The 15,792-nt window shown below is 37.9% G+C and overlaps 2 protein-coding genes and 1 pseudogene across 3 annotated transcripts in view; 2 read left to right on the top strand and 1 right to left on the bottom strand.

Moving 5' to 3' along the window:
- LOC140002784 (serine/threonine-protein kinase RIO2-like) overlaps positions 1 to 1,461 on the top strand; it is a 100,107-nt gene extending 98,646 nt beyond the window's left edge. For both annotated transcript variants that reach the window (XM_072040012.1, XM_072040011.1), the window contains one exon: positions 1,144 to 1,461. The gene's annotated coding sequence lies outside the window, so the exon portion shown is untranslated. The remainder of the gene's footprint in view (positions 1 to 1,143) is intronic.
- The window catches only part of LOC140002817 (uncharacterized), a 60,122-nt gene that overhangs the window by 33,836 nt on the left and 10,494 nt on the right, over positions 1 to 15,792 (bottom strand). The window lies entirely within an intron of this gene.
- Positions 4,204 to 15,792, top strand: part of LOC140002777 (zinc finger CCCH domain-containing protein 11A-like) — a 34,022-nt pseudogene continuing 22,433 nt past the window's right edge.

The raw sequence follows: 15,792 nt of genomic DNA, 5'->3' as shown, positions 1-15,792 counted from the left end.
TTACTACAGCATTCTTACTGAAATCAGGATTGGGTACCTGGATTTATTGACTACCTTGTATTTGCATAATTTAGTTGTATTAGTCACAGCAGTTTTTAAACAGTGCCAAAAGAATTCTTTCTGGTTCCTGACTTAACTACCAACTTACTACTTAATGTGCTGACAGTATCATAAACAAAAAACAAGGCAAGAGAAATTGGGGTAAATGCAAAAGAAATGTTACTAGATTGTGGGGTAATTTTGCACCAGCAGGTACCTCAGCTCCTCCATGCTTCTCTTAGCCCTGTCCTCAGGTGGAAAAAGGGGGAGAAAACATGATGACGTAAAAAATATTCATGGGTTGTGATAAGGACAAGGAGATCTCTCCTTGTGCTGGAGCAAACTCTCTTGGTTCTTTTTCTACTTACAAGATGTTTGTCAAATCTGCAAGCACAGGACATTATCATTTTTGCTGAAGGCATATGTTTTGCACTGAAAAGTACTGGTTCATTATGATTCCTGAATGAAAGGCACCTAAACTCTGCAAGATATCACCTAAGATGCTTTTTATTAGAGCTAATGCTAAAAGAAAAAAAAATAGCACAGGTGATCGTACACCCCTTCAAATGCTAGAGCCCTGACCCTGACTCCAAACCACATAGCTATACTGTAGACCTTGTCTGTAGCAGAGGTTCTCCCCTTTCACTCAGTTGAGATAATTACATGATTTTCTTACAAAGAAACAACTCTGCTTGCTCAATTTCTGCTGTTGAGAAGAGGTGAAGTTCTTATTATAACTTCTTTCTGCTCTGTTAGATAAAGGCAAGACCACAGAGCAGTGGTAATCACTGGAACCAGGCGGAAGCTGCCTGCAGGCTCCTCTGTCCCAAGAAGCTGGCTGAGTTTGCCCCAGGCCAAGGGATTTGTGCAGCCCCACAGGGGGTTCTGGGGCCACACAGTATGGGCAGCACAGCACAGGGCAGGCCTGGGCAAACTCGAGTTAACCCTGGTGTGGATCACCAGCTGCTCAGCGCATGGTGGTCTTCTCGACAGGTTCACTACCACATGTTCATGTTAGTACTGAGAATACAGTGTCATTATGGTAATGTTAGTACTAAATGATGTTCAAAAACTTCTGATACTGAATTGTTTATTTATTTGTAGGAACTGGTGAAAAGGAAGATAAAACGTCAGCTGACAAAACAGCAGAAGTCTGCTCTGAGGCGACGACTACAGAAAGGAGAGGCAAACGTTTATACCAAACAACGTCGAGAAAATATGCACAACATTAAGTCAAGCTTGGATGCAGCTAGTTTCTGGGGATAATTTATCATAGCTGCCACCGAACATGAGAAAACTCACAGTACATACAGCTAAAACAGTTACCTAATAACCAAGCATCCTTTTATACAGTGGAGGAAAAAGTTCTTAACAATACCGTGTATTTTTGGAAACTAATAAACATCACGCTGGTTCCTCTGGTTTTGTTTGCATGATTTTATTTTGTGTTCCTAGTTAAAAATATCGACTGTGATTTAAAATAAATTAGTAGTACTAGGTACGATCATTTAAGTACAGTATTTCCAACAGTATCTTGTTTTAGGTCAATTTTACTGTTTTTGTATAGATTAAGAATCTTCTGATGTGCAGAGGATTCCTCTTTAAAAATTTTCCTTTGTTCCTACAACGTAAAATTTAAATGTGAAATTCTGCCCTCAGGTTACAAACAGGTATTTGTTTGATTTAATTAAAAATCAAAAGGAAATAAAAACTGATAGCTTTTAACACTCTAAAATTTCTTTTGAACCTGTACAAGGATCATCAAACAACATGATAATGTACATTCTTTGAACCAAGCAATTCTTGCTTGTTTTTCCTTTCACTCCAGGATCTTGTATAGATCTTGAAAAGATCTATAGATAAGAGAAAAGGAATAAATCAGTGCTGTAGAGATCTGGCAGTCACTCAGGTTTTGAATTTGGCTGTGCAGTTACCAATAAATCTAATTCATTTAACAATTTACATAAAGTGGTGAGCATTCTGAACTTCTCTTTTTAAAAAATATTACCATGTTTTTTTTTATGTTATTTTGGGTCTCTGAAGACCTAGAAAAACAAGTATCTTGATGTATCTGTGATTTAGGTGAAGAGCCTTCCTAGAGACGTATGACATGGTAAAGTTTGTCATCAACCCATAGTTTGCAACGTTTTAAATCTTTTACTTGGCTGGGGAAATGAGGAAGTTTGGATTTGAGGTTGATTTTTTACTCACACCTGATACTATCTATATTCTACTTTACCCTAACTGAAAATCAGCTTTTAGTCTATTGAGAATTACAGCCTCTGTCCTGTCTTGCAGCATGCTCTGCTTTGAAAGTTTTCAACTTCTGTCTTCTTGCTTTTACAATAAAAAACCTAGTCTTAGCTAGCAGCGGTATACATTCTTAAAAGCATGGCAGGCCGGAGCAGAGATGTAATAGATAAGTGTTTCTTTTAGCATCAAAGCTGCAGGAAGGTCTGGTGACAGAAGTAAGGAAGTCCAATTAAATCTTAAATGTGATTGTTATCAAGGTATGTAGGGCTGTTTCCTGATGCAAATAGCTCTTTTTAGCACGGGCAGAAAAGCAGCCTAATTGAATTTAATTTTACTTCCATTTTAAATGTAAAGGGAAAAAACATATTTTTATGTTTCTACACTCTTATCTGTTAAGGGGTTGTTTCAGTGACTGCTTAATAAGATTTCAGTTGAAGCTCTTTGCATAAGATGTGCACACACTTTTTGGCTTCTAATTTAGAGCTTTTCACAGTGGGTGAGTTCTTTCTGGTGCATGACCTTAAGTCTGTCTTGGTAATGGGTTCCAAAAATATACAAAGCCTGTCCCGTTTGATTGTGCTCCATGAGAATAGAAAGGATGGAATGATGGAAATCCATGCTGTTTATTTTCAAAATGTTCCTTTAAAGCATCCATTAACTCTTTTAAAGGTATTCTAATGGATGGCTGTAAGTTATCATTTTCATTTACTCTGCCAGACGAGACTTTTCAGAGAGTAGAGTAAGTGAGGGAGTTACAGCTTAATATATCTTTATTAAGCCTTTTTTTTTTTTTTTTTTTTTTTTTTTTTTTCCAAAGCAGCAGAATTCCTGAAATATCTGAAGTCATCAAAGGTCGCCACAAAGTTTACACATGGGATGAAGTTTAGAGTTCTCTTAGAGTGAACTTGGGAAAATGCAGAGGTTAAGACAATAGCATTATTGATTATCTTAGCGAATTCACCTAGCAAGGAATGTGCGGGTAATAACAAAATGGGTTTTAAATGTTTTAGTAAACAAACACAATGTTAGTTCATTAATTTGTAAACAAAACATGAAGATAAAGAGTAGATACACCTTGTGCAATGCACACTCTATAAATGAAACAGTATGTACTGAAACTTGCAAGTGATGGAGATAAAAGGTTGCCCAGCAGTTTTCCACTGCTGCATCTTTAAAAAGAAAAAAAGAAAAAAATAATCTTTCTTTGGGAAAGACTGTACAGTAATTAAAGAACACACATCCTTACTTTGGGATTTTTTCCAAATCAAAAAGAAGACTTTACTGGAATTGAAATAAAAGTAAGCTGAGCAAAGCAACTATTTTGTACAGTTTATGACTCTTACACAAATGTGTGTGACAGCAATGTATTTACATTCGTGCTTCAAGCTTTTGCCACTGCATCTGTGTTTGCCTTGATTGGAGTGCCTCTTCAGACCTCTGCATATCCCACAGGTCCTTTTAGATGTAAACAGTTTAATTCACTGGTATTTTAATACATTTATTGGATAGGGAGTAAGGAAACTGCTTGTCAGGAAACCAGATTCAAATTGGGTTAACCTAATATATCACAAGTTTAATTTTGCTAATCGGATTAATTTTCTATTTGCCATTAATATCCTTCTTCTCCAGTTACATAGTTACAGGAAGAAAAAAAAAAAAAACACCATACTTTTTATCGAATTTGTTGTTTTTAAACAAGAGCCTGCATGCTGCTTTCAGGCTATCACGTTTAGTATAGCTTTACATAAGTATTTCCTTATATTTGCAATCTTTTCCATAATTTGAGGGTTTGGGTGAGCAAGAGAGTCTCTTTATTCATTTGGTATGAACCAGAGAGGTCTTTGCCTCAGCACATCGCCAATAAACCGATGAAACAAACTTCTTTCTGGTGATTAGCTTCTCTCCCCGGCCTGTAGGTGGGTGTGTTTAACAGAAGGAAGGAGTAGGAATGCGCCTGTCAGCCTGCCTTTGCAGCTAATTAGCTCAGCATACAGCAAAGATAAGCAGTCCGGGGAGGTGGACCCTGCGGAGGGTCGTGGGGTTTGAGGCAATGCCTGATTGGGAGACGTGGGGAGATTCCTCAGGAATCCAGCGCATCAATGAGCTGCGGAAAGTTGGTACAGGACTTGCCTGACTCAGGCATGAGGGCAGCTTGTGGCTGCTTTCTGGAAAAGCAGAGCAGAGATGGACAGAACCTTGGAGTCTCTGCAACTTGTAATTGCCCAAGTTCTGCCTCATCGAGACCCTGCCCTGGTTTTTAAAGACTGTAAGTACCAAAGATAATGATTTTATTTCCCTGATAGTGAGTGTATTTAATTCAAATGTCTGTTTTACCCAACAAATTAAGAGAGAGAAGTAATTAACATGCTTGTACATGTATTCGTGTGCATACCACAAACTATCATTATTTTATCTTGCCTATTTGAAGGCAGTGTTGCTGCTTATTTTTTAAGTTTGCATTTCAGAAAACTGATTCACAACTTTTACCTAGGATATTTAATTACATTCTAATAACATGGTAAAAACTTTACTGCTTGACAATTTTGGAAAACTTTATGCCAACTCTCTTTCTGTGGTTAGTTTGTCCTATAAATTACCTTTCTTGACTGTAGTACTGCAAAATATCAAATATTGCAATCTTAAAACATAAGATGTTTTCCTGCAAGTATATGGAATGTGATTCCCCTCCCCCCCCCCCCATATCAGACTTGACTATGGATGCACTTTTTAAACCTGGCCAAAACACTTATTTATTCTCTCTTTCTCTCTCATTTTACAAACTATCCCTTGTGAAATGTTCTGAAGTACCTTTCAGAAGATGGCACATAATAAACTGGCCTGATGCATCCCTTGAAACAGAGTTCAATGCAACTCACATCACGGAAATAAGAGTATTTAAATTTGAATTTATGATTTGAGTGGGGCTATGCATGGAACAAAGTGCTATTTAATTAGTAATTTCTTAGAAAATACATCCACAGATTTCATACAATGGAAAAAACCCTCTTCGACAGATCAAATGAAACAATAGTTAAATTCCATTGTTCTCAGTTTTCTTCACAGGTGAATGAGATCTCTTGATGTCATGCCCCCAAATCCGGTCCTACATAAACAATTTGATTGTAAAATTAGTATTTTGCTGGGTGTCATTTCAGTCTGAATCACCTAGTCAATCATTTAACATGCAAACAATGCTGGAACAATGTTAGATTTTTAGAAGGGAGTTTTATTTATTTATTTATTTAACATTCACTTCTAATCGTAATCTCCCGTGTGACCTGAGGCACACTGCAGAGACATTTATTTAATCTCCACTTCATTCTTTTGTCAACAGCTCTGTTAGAGTTAATAAAATCAGTCTCATACAGTCAACTGTTGCCTTCTAAACTTGCTGTAAAAGGAATAAAGACTTAAAGACATGGCTAGTGATGGACCTAGGGGAAAAACCCATGTACATCTGCATTAAACAACTCCACTTGCCAGATTCTTATGCTCATAGCCACACTGAAAAGTCAGAGGCTGACCCAGTAGTTCCCTGGGACTAAGTTGGATTTACTCTTGTAGAAGGATGCTACTCTTGTGTGAATGGAGCATAAGGATCTGTCCCAGAGCTTAGGAGTCTGACATCTGTTTCTCAGGCCACCCTGCAGGAGGTTTGTATGCTGCTGGGTAGGTTTGTATTACTGTTGCAGTCTTGGGACCTCGTGGAGCAGTCTGTGAATGTACACACATCACAGGAACAAAGAATTTGATCGGGGTGCAGTGTGGGGGGTGGGCTCGAGGAGAGGGGCATTCCCTTTCATAAGTTTCCACTGGTAACCAGTTCCTGCAGGTCTACTGACAAGGCTTTTATTGAAAGTGTATGTACAAGCTGCTTGGACAATGCATTTGTGACCACCCACAGATCTAAGGGAGGGAGAGATGATTAAATAGAAACAAAAGTGCGAGTGGATTCGAGTAGTTTTGTTTTTTTTTTTTCTACTTTAGATTTTCTGAGGTATGAAAAGAATTTTGAAGGCATTCTAATATAAATTTAACCTATACAGGCTTGAAGTTGCTGTGAGTGTGTGCCACTAATTCTGACTGGTGACAGACATTCATAGTGCTTTGTCTGTAAGTCAGATGAGAATTTACATGCATTCTTTTTATCTTCAGCAAAAAGTCATCTTTAGATCTAGGTGGTGTCCATCTCTGACTTGTAATCAGATTTAAATACAGCAAGCAAGTATTAGACTAGAAAGAACATAGTGTCTCATGTTTCCCCATGGGACCACGTCCACATCTCTTACAAACGCATTACTTTCAGACCTTATTGGAAAGAACAAAGTAAGAATGAAGTCCATTCAGGATCTACTTTGTTGCAGCAGCATCTACCCTTTTCACAATGTGGTGTGACTCAGTATGTCAACAGGACTGAGTTTTGCTAGGGCAAGATGTCAGAGCAAGTCTGCTCATCACTGCTCAGCACCACATACACTTTTTGTTCCCATTCCAACCTAGAGGTCTTGGCTTGCACTGTCCCAACACTTTGTTCTGTTGGGAATGTCTCACAGAGGGCTTTCTTCAACAGCAGCAGGGAGAGACAAGATGTTCAAAAGTCCCTGCCCTCCTGGGTGCAGCGTGCAGCGTGCAAATACAGTGAGTGGTGCTGTGCCTGCTGCAGCAGTGCTCCTTCTGGGCTAGCATCTGCCCAGCAGAGGCAGAGATGATGGGATTTGGGAAAGATGCAAGATCATGGCTGGGTGCCCTGGCAACAAGACAGCAGGGATAATTTGTTTCTCACAAGTTCCTCCCTGCCATGAGAATGCTTTATCCTTATAGTGGTAGACAATCTTTGGCAGAGAGCAGGGGTCTGAGCAAGGCCCCGTGGTGCAGGCCTGTCACCAGCCCACTGATGGGGGACGGGGAACAGTGGGCTGCAGAGGGGCTGGCAGCTCCAGCAAGAATGGGACAGGCAAAGACATGGAGGAGGAAGGCAAGAAGAAGGAGCCCAGTGCTCAACTCATGCTACTGCAAGAGTTGTGTTTGCTTTTTGGTGTGTGTGTTTCCCTGAACTGTGCGCTGTATGTAGCTTCCATCCCAGATAACATGATAAAAAGATAATGCTTTCTACCATGCAGACCTAATTAACCCCAGCACTGGTCTAATCCATATGCTGACCTTATTACGACTCCGTTTTCATATCAAAAAATATTATGGTATCAGGTAGGAGTTACGATAAAGCTTGGAAAAAAGCTAAGTACTTCCAGAAAGTCTTTTTAAGCCCTGACTTGAATTCATGGTTCCTAGCTGGATTGCTACTTGGTTGGTTTGTGAACATTTAGCAAAGTGATTTTACATCAGCTGAACAGCACTGTGTCTCCATTTCTTTTTACTGGTAGCAACAAATCGCACATTTTCCTTTGCACGTTTTGCCAGCAAAGATTTCAGGTCAGCAATAGATGGACAGGTTAGACTGTAGAGTTTTTAATAAGAAAGTATGTTAACTTATGGGGATCTGCCCATAATTTTTGGTAGAATCAGCCCAGCTCACTTTTCTTCATTTAACATTGAAATAGATTTGTCAGTGGGTACCATACTAGCTCTCTGATACAAGCTTTTAAATTGAAGTGCACTATAGCCAGAGTAAGTCAGTTGCCTTGGAGAAATATTACAAGATTAAAAGTTTTATCAAACAAACAGTCTTTTCCTTTCTAGATTAATGTTATTATTACTGTACTATTCCTGTGCGAATCAGTTATACTTCTGATTATCACAGGAGATTGACCAATTTATAATTCTTTATTGCTATATTCAGATGCTGAAATTATACCAAAGTTCTTATCATTTTCCCATGTAATGCTACATAAGAATGTAGACCAAGCCAAGCTGTTCGGCAATGACTAACAGTTGTCTTCAGACTATCAGCTTAAAAACACCTGACTTTAGTATGTCTACTCATTCTGTTCCAAGTGATAACCTGCTTACTCAATTCATAACGCTGCAGGGATTGACTTTTTGCCTCAGTCCAACGGTGGTGTCAGTGAAACCCTCCCAGTCTCTGTCCTTCCTTTCCCTAGCTGCATCTAAATCTGCTGTGACTACAAACATACCAATGGTTCACAAAGCCTACGCCATTCTCTGAGCTGCTTGCCTCCAACATCTTCTTCTTTCTTCCTTTACTTGGTAACATGTTCAGAATGGCTCTTGAGGAGGCCATCCAGTTCGTTTATTTAATTTTATTTTGTTCTTTTTCCAAATCCTTGAAGTCTAGGAACTGTCAGTCAGTGCTGGATTTAAGGTAGTCATTGCCAATTAAAGATGTTGCTTCTCACAAGTGGAATCTCACCCCACAATCAGATCTTCTTTTCCTGAAACAACATCTTGCTACTTTTTGTGCTTTTTAAGGGTTTTAGACAGAATCACCTAGTAGTCCACTGCTAGATCAGCTCATTCATATAGCATCCAAATCCATCATGGAGAAGGAAAAATGCCCCTGAAGTCCTCTCAGCATATTGTTGGTGTCCCAGTACATGATACTTGGTAATGTTTTTATATATATTTAACAATATACCTAATTTCATTAGGTTTAGTAAGGATATGGGGCTTTTTATTTTTGTACATATACATGGAGAACAGAATAGTATAGCATATGGACCAGAATATCCTAACAAAATCACTGCTAACATGCTAATACATAACATAATATATATGATAAATGCATAGTAAGATCATGGGAAAATTAATTGATATTGCCTACTCACATTTGTACCTTTTTTTTCCTACAGCTATTATTTATATGTTTAAAAATATGCAAAATAAATCAAAAGAGAAGCAATAAAACCTTCCCTCAAAACAGCTGGATCCCACTCCAGTTGCTGCCTTTTTTTTTTTTTTTTTCTAGAGATTTAAACAGTATCACTTTGCTAGCCTGAGCCCAATTTAACAGCTTCCCTAAGATGTATGCATTAAGTTACAAGCCTTAATAGGCTGCAGCTGGGGAAGGGTGCACTTGTAACTTATGAACTTTGTTTAAACGATATAGTTTTACTGATTATGTGCCATGGCTTGATTTAAGACATGTAAGGGAACTTTACTAGCCTCTCACTGAAGAATCTTCTTTAATAGATTTCATATTACATATTTCTTTCATTCAAAAAGCTTGTATTTTTCTTCTGCATTCACGTATTAAATTAAATCCACGAAGGCAGTTAAAAGGACTTTTAGAAACAGCTGTTTTAAGTTTTAAAATGACAAAGTAGGTGGTTGGTTATCTTGTGTGTGTGTTCTTCATACTCCACTCTCTCGGCAGTGAGACGTTGTCAAGTATATGACTCCATTCCACTTCAGTGGCAGAGTCACTTGGCTCCCACTCCGATTTGCCCTTCCAGTCTTGGCCAAAACACCCCCCTCCCAGTTGGCCAGCCTCCTGTTTATGGCATTGTTTGTTTGCCTTGGTTGAGGTGAATGCCTAGCCAGTATTTTTAGCAGTAATTCACAGAAACCTGGAGCTATTTTTTTTCTGGCATCAATGCAGTGCAAACTTACTGACATAATCCAAGTTGGAGAGTTCTGTTTCCCACTTAGAATGATATTTAATTTGACTCACAGACTTCCTTGAGCAGAGGCAAGACAGTTGCTACTGAAAGGTGAGAAATTGTCTGGAAAACAATGTTGTGTTATAATAAATGTGTTATCATTTAATCCTCTTTCAAACACAGTTCACATCAAACTGTATTTCTGAACTCTCAAAAGAGCTCAGGGTTCATTTAGGGTAAATGCAGCTGTATAACCCACATATTTGTTGTTCCACAGAACTCGCAGCCTGTCCTAAATTCAAATATATATATATATATAAATAAATAAATAATAAAAAGTCCTTAGAGTCTAGGAAAACTTCAAGAACTCTACCAGGATTTGCACTTGGGGACAGCTTCATTTGGTACAATGCCTCTTGCCCTGGGCAAGAGGCTTTTCCAGCTGAGTAAAAAGCAAAGTAGAGAAGAAAACTCATCTTCTCACCTCGTAACTAGGCATTACAGCCAGCTTCAAATAGACTGTTGTGGAACCATTAATATTCACAGATGGGAGAGTACTAAAGGAGGGTATATGGAATTCTTGCTCTTGAACTTGGTGATGCACGTACTACTATGAAACTCTAACCGAGAAAGATCTGAGGTATAAAGTGGATAAAATATTGTCTGAATGGGGTCTTGGCATTGCCTACAACAAAATCAATACTGTTAACTAATTCAGCAACTGACAGTGTACAAAATAAATTGTTTTAAAGCATGGATGATTTAATCCTGAAGAAAATTGTTTGTCATTGCATACAAATACTATAAGCATTATCTTAAAAACTCAACCACATCATAGGCATCTTTCAAAATACGAAAGTCAATTACAATGAGAATGTCCTTTCAAAATGAGACGTAAATTACAGTATTTTGCTGCATTAAACCATGAATCTTGTTGTTTCATTTATGTACTTCTGAAAATTCTCATTGTTTTCCATACTGCATTTTTAGACTTAAGCCAGTTGGATGCCAAATACTGATATACAGCATAGAGACTGAACAACATTCTGCCTGGAATGTTTAGAAATGAAGGCAAACAATGCATGTGATTGCAGGAAAAATGAATATTGAGAGATCTTAATACAACATTAGTAATCATCATATTAGTAATCATTAGTTACTATCTTAGAATAGTCACTTAGTATATTTGATTGTGCATCTGATCATATGTATACGTTTTTCACATCTTCCTAAACTACTACAAATCCATGTGATACATAATGAAGGAAAAAAAAAATAATAGTGGCTGTAGTGGCTGTTAGGCATAAATAAAATCTTTTTTTTTTTTTTTTTAGTAGAGAACTGTTTTCACACACACCGAATTTTTACAAGTTTAGCTGAAATTGTTTTAATTATATATTTGAAATTGATATGCTGTTTTAATTTAATGATGATAAACATACTGATTCAAGCTAAACAGTTGAGTAAAATAAAATTAATTAAATCAAAACATAAAGAATTCTTGGGGAAAAAAAAAGTTTGAGGCTTTGATATCATGGCTGCATTCTGTAGTTTAACCTGATGCATCTTCATGTTCATCACTGGTTTGAGGTGCTAGTTTTGGCTAGGATTGAAAAAATCACAGCAAAAACTGCAGTGATAATTTGATGCTGCCACTACATATATACCACCAAGTATTTCCTGCTACCATCCTCACAGCTAAGCCAGGTTTTATGTTTATCCAATTCAGTACAAACCCAGGCACTTTTAATTACTTAATTACAGAGATATCCAGCTGCACTGTGGGATAGGCACATAGCTGTCATTTGACAGAAATTCTAAACAGAATAAAAATGATGCTGCTCAGCTACTGTTTCTGTGTTAGTCATACACGTATTAGTTTAATCTGTAGCAGCTACTCACTGCTTACTAGTCCTCTGGTAAAATATTGCTTTATCTGTAAAATTTGAGACAGCTTAAAGCATGTTTCAGGATTTCAGGAAAAGAAGGGAAATATATTTCTGTTGGTGTATTGCAGTGAAAGTAGATACCTCTCTATAGCTCTAAAAAGTCTTTTGAATGTTAGTTTTCAGAGTGGAAACTTTCAGCCAAGTGAGAGATGCAGGCTGTCTAAATGCTGAATTACCATCGAAAGGACTCATGAACAAGAATGGAAATTAAAACAGAAATTTTACACTCTGAACTCTTAATTTCTGTAAAACTAACAACAGAAGAGAAGCAAGGATCAGACACACAGCAATTTAGGTCACTTATTGCTACCATTGGTACTAAACAGTTTAAATACCTGTTTCTTTTATAGACCACTATACCAGTATAATTTCCTCTTGGTAAGCAAAAGCACGCATGGTATTTATGGGTAGTTTCCCCTCCATCAATGAGGGGCATAGGATACTAAAATCTAGGGACTTGGACTGGACAAAAAATGATCATGCTTGGGATTTCCCTGTGCAGCTTTGCCAATTGCATTGTACATCTTAGAAGACTCAGCAGTTTATTACCTACAGAATAATCGATCTCATCATGATGTGGGAGAAATCAAGCTTTATTAAAATTTATTTATTTATTGTTTTACCAAAAGTTGTATCATACAGGCTGAATGATGAGACCAGAAAGAGTACTGTGGGTTACCTACACCACCAAATTCATTATTCCTGTGGACTTTGCATTATTGTTTTTATGGACTGCACTCTTGGACAACAGTTGTTTCAAAAACCAAAGCACTTTATGGAAACATCCTAAATCAGTGATATTCTTAAAGCTGATACTTTCTGTTGCTATCTATTTCAATACCAGTAAAGGACTGAATGTCACCAATACCATTCTCACACTGAAGCAACAGCTCCTACTGAATTGTCATGTTTAAACTTGGAAATTTTACATTCATGAATTTTATGTTCAAATATCAGTTTTCACTTAATGGGTTTAAAATTAGATTGTTACCCAATGTGTGCATGCTCTGTGGAGCAGAAGGTCTCATAAAAAAGAAAAAAAAAGAAGAAAAAAAAACCACTCAGATGTTTACATCAGTGAGGTATTCAGCCAGAGACCAGTTTCTGAAGGTGGATTACCATTTGGAGTCCGTACCGGTAGCAGTTTCCCTGGCTAGTAGACCAGTTTTTCTCCCACATTCATCATCATTTAGAAAAGCAGAAGTCAGTTTCTGTGGTTAAGAGTTCCTCAATATTTCAGTTTTTTCTCACAGCTGCACTGAGACAGTGGTTATCCCAACGTGTTTCCTGTTACAAATACAAAATTTATTCAGATAGCTTTCTTCTTTACGGTGAAGCAATATTCCAATGCCATGAGAGTTCTGCAGCTTTAAATGCCCCAAATGCCAGAACTGGTAGGAGCCAACACTGCTGCTGCATCCGTGACACCATCCAGTGGCAGACAGCAGTGTGCTCCAAACACCCTGCCTCGCCTCCCCAGAGCTCAGACCACGCCACCTGCACTTCCTCATGGCTTGAGCACAGCAAAAAGGGAACTGGTGATGACCACACTCTGTGTGTCTGCCCTTGTCATGGCTAAATGCCAAGAAAAGCTGTTGTCTGTGAGAGCAGTGCAGCTGCCAGAAGTCAGGAAACAGGCGGTGACAATATTGGAGCTCACATTGCTCACCCTGCAGCAAACAGAGCAATGCCCTGTCCATAGATTGCATGTGAGCTACCACCAGGGTGACACTGTCTCAAAATGGATCACTTCTACATTATTCCACTACTAACAAGGTCAGACGAGATGAAGAAAGAGGAAAATTATACATGCATGAGGAAAATTATCTCTGCCACTGATTCCTGTATGCACTAATACTTGATACTGAACCAGTACCAGTACTCTGAAGGACCCATACTGCTGCCTAGGGCTTCCATACTTCCACTGGAAGGTCCAAATTAAGAAACATACTTCTTACCTTCTGAATTTAAATTTTCAAGTGAGAAATGATGAACATCATACACAGCTGGTTTTTTTTTGTTTGTTTGTTCATTTGTTTGTTTTTGCATAGTGCTGTGGTTTAACCTATCAGGCAGCTAAGCACCACGCAGCCATTTGCTTACCCTCCTCCCTCCCTCTGTGGGATGGGGGAGAGGATCAGGAAAAAGAAAAAAAAAAAAAAAAAAAAAAAGGAAAGAAAGCCTGTAGGTTGAGATAAAGACAGTTTATTTGGAGAGAGGAAAAAAAAAAAAAAAAAGAAGAAAAAAAAGGAAAATAATAATAATGATGATAAGAGTATTAATACCACTAATGTGTACAAAACAAGTGATGCACAATGCAATTGCTCACCACCTGCTGAACGATGCCCAGAAAGAAAGAAAATTATCTCTAAGCTACACATGGCTCTGTAAAAGGAGTCTAGATAAACTATACTAAAATTCTTTTTGAGTCCAAGCCGAAAAGTGTTGAGAAAACCCCAACACAGAACATAAAACTTTGGAGTACTGGCTCAATAGTCATGATGTCAATTGGATTTCTGGTTTTCACATTTCTATTTTCACATTAGCCTGCAACTATTATCATCATAATATACAACACCTTTTTTTCCAGCTACTTCATAAAGTTTTGCATTAAAAGTCAGCTGCTTTCCTTGCATGACCATGTGTTTTTGTTTTTGTTTTTGTTTTTTGAGAATGGAAAAGAGGAATCTGAGTATAACATTTTCTCATGTTTGAAAGTGAGCAGCTTAATGGCTGCTGTGATATCAAAGTTCCAACACATTGACTTAATAGTACAATATTGCTGACCTGCAATTTATGTACTACAGTAGCCTGCAATCCCAGAAAGTCCAAAATTGCCACAAAATCATATTTTTCACACCAGCAGAGATAATCACAGACATTTTATTATCAATAATAAATGTATCAAGCTCATATGTCTGCATTTCTTGTGTAACACAGAAAACACTAAGATCAAGGACATGTATGCATCCTACATTCAGCATTTTTATGTCTTTGACAGTGAATGTCGTAGCAATATTGCAGGAGTTCTGGGAAAGCAAACAGAAGCAGAAGGCCATATTCCCAAGCGAAGGCATCATTGTGTATGAATCACTGAGCTCCCTGGGCCCACCATTTGTGAGCTATGTTACCTTGCCGGGAGGAAGTTGCTTTGGTAACTTTCAGGTAAGTGTCAGCTTCCAATCTTTGCCAGGGGAATTTTATCTATTTACTTATATATTTATTCAGGAAAATTCTTTTGCCATAGAAGATACAGGACAACTACTTCTGTAACAATGAATACTACACTTGACTTTTCCAATCTCATTCTGTCCCAGCCCTCACTGACTTGAGAGACAAGGTACCTGAAGGAAAACAACACAGAGTTCTAGGAATGATTTTACCAGTCTTGTCTCTGGTTTCCAGTCATATCTACAATGAAGTGAAACATTATGAGTAACTCAAGCATTTCTGTCAGTTGAACCTAAGACCAAGGTGTTTGTAGTTTCTTTCTTTCAGAAAACAATAATATATTTTACGGTGGAGAAATAGCTTAGTATTTTATTTTATTTTATTTTATTTTTATTTTATTTTATTATGTTTTCCTTCAAAACAAGGGTCTGATTTGCCATCCGTAAAGTAGAATGACACTGAATTTCTTGCTGGTTCTGTGCATCGTTTCTTTTAAACCAAATATACTGTGAGGAATTTTGAGGAGGTTTGACCACTGGAAAGGACAACTTGAAACAAGGTTGTCACCCACTGTTGTTCATTCCACCTTGCTGCAGAGCTGCTTAAGCTGGCAGTTGCTTGTGCAAAGAGGAGAGGAGAACAGCAGCGGGAAATTTACCTATTCTCCAGGTGTTCAATTGCAAAGCCTCCTCTGGAGGATCAACAGCTGTGAATTCAGCGTGCTTAGGAGAAATTAGATCTACGTCTGAACCACAACTATTTCAGTAGCATCACTAACTTATGTTACTCTGAAGAAGTAGTCAGCACCGTTTCTATGTTAGGAAATAGCTGAACACAGTCTGTTATTCACAGGAATTATTCAG

Source organism: Anas platyrhynchos, chromosome 6, assembly GCF_047663525.1.
Source record: "Anas platyrhynchos isolate ZD024472 breed Pekin duck chromosome 6, IASCAAS_PekinDuck_T2T, whole genome shotgun sequence".
NCBI lineage: Eukaryota > Metazoa > Chordata > Aves > Anseriformes > Anatidae > Anas > Anas platyrhynchos.
This window is presented reverse-complemented; position numbering and strand designations above follow the sequence as displayed.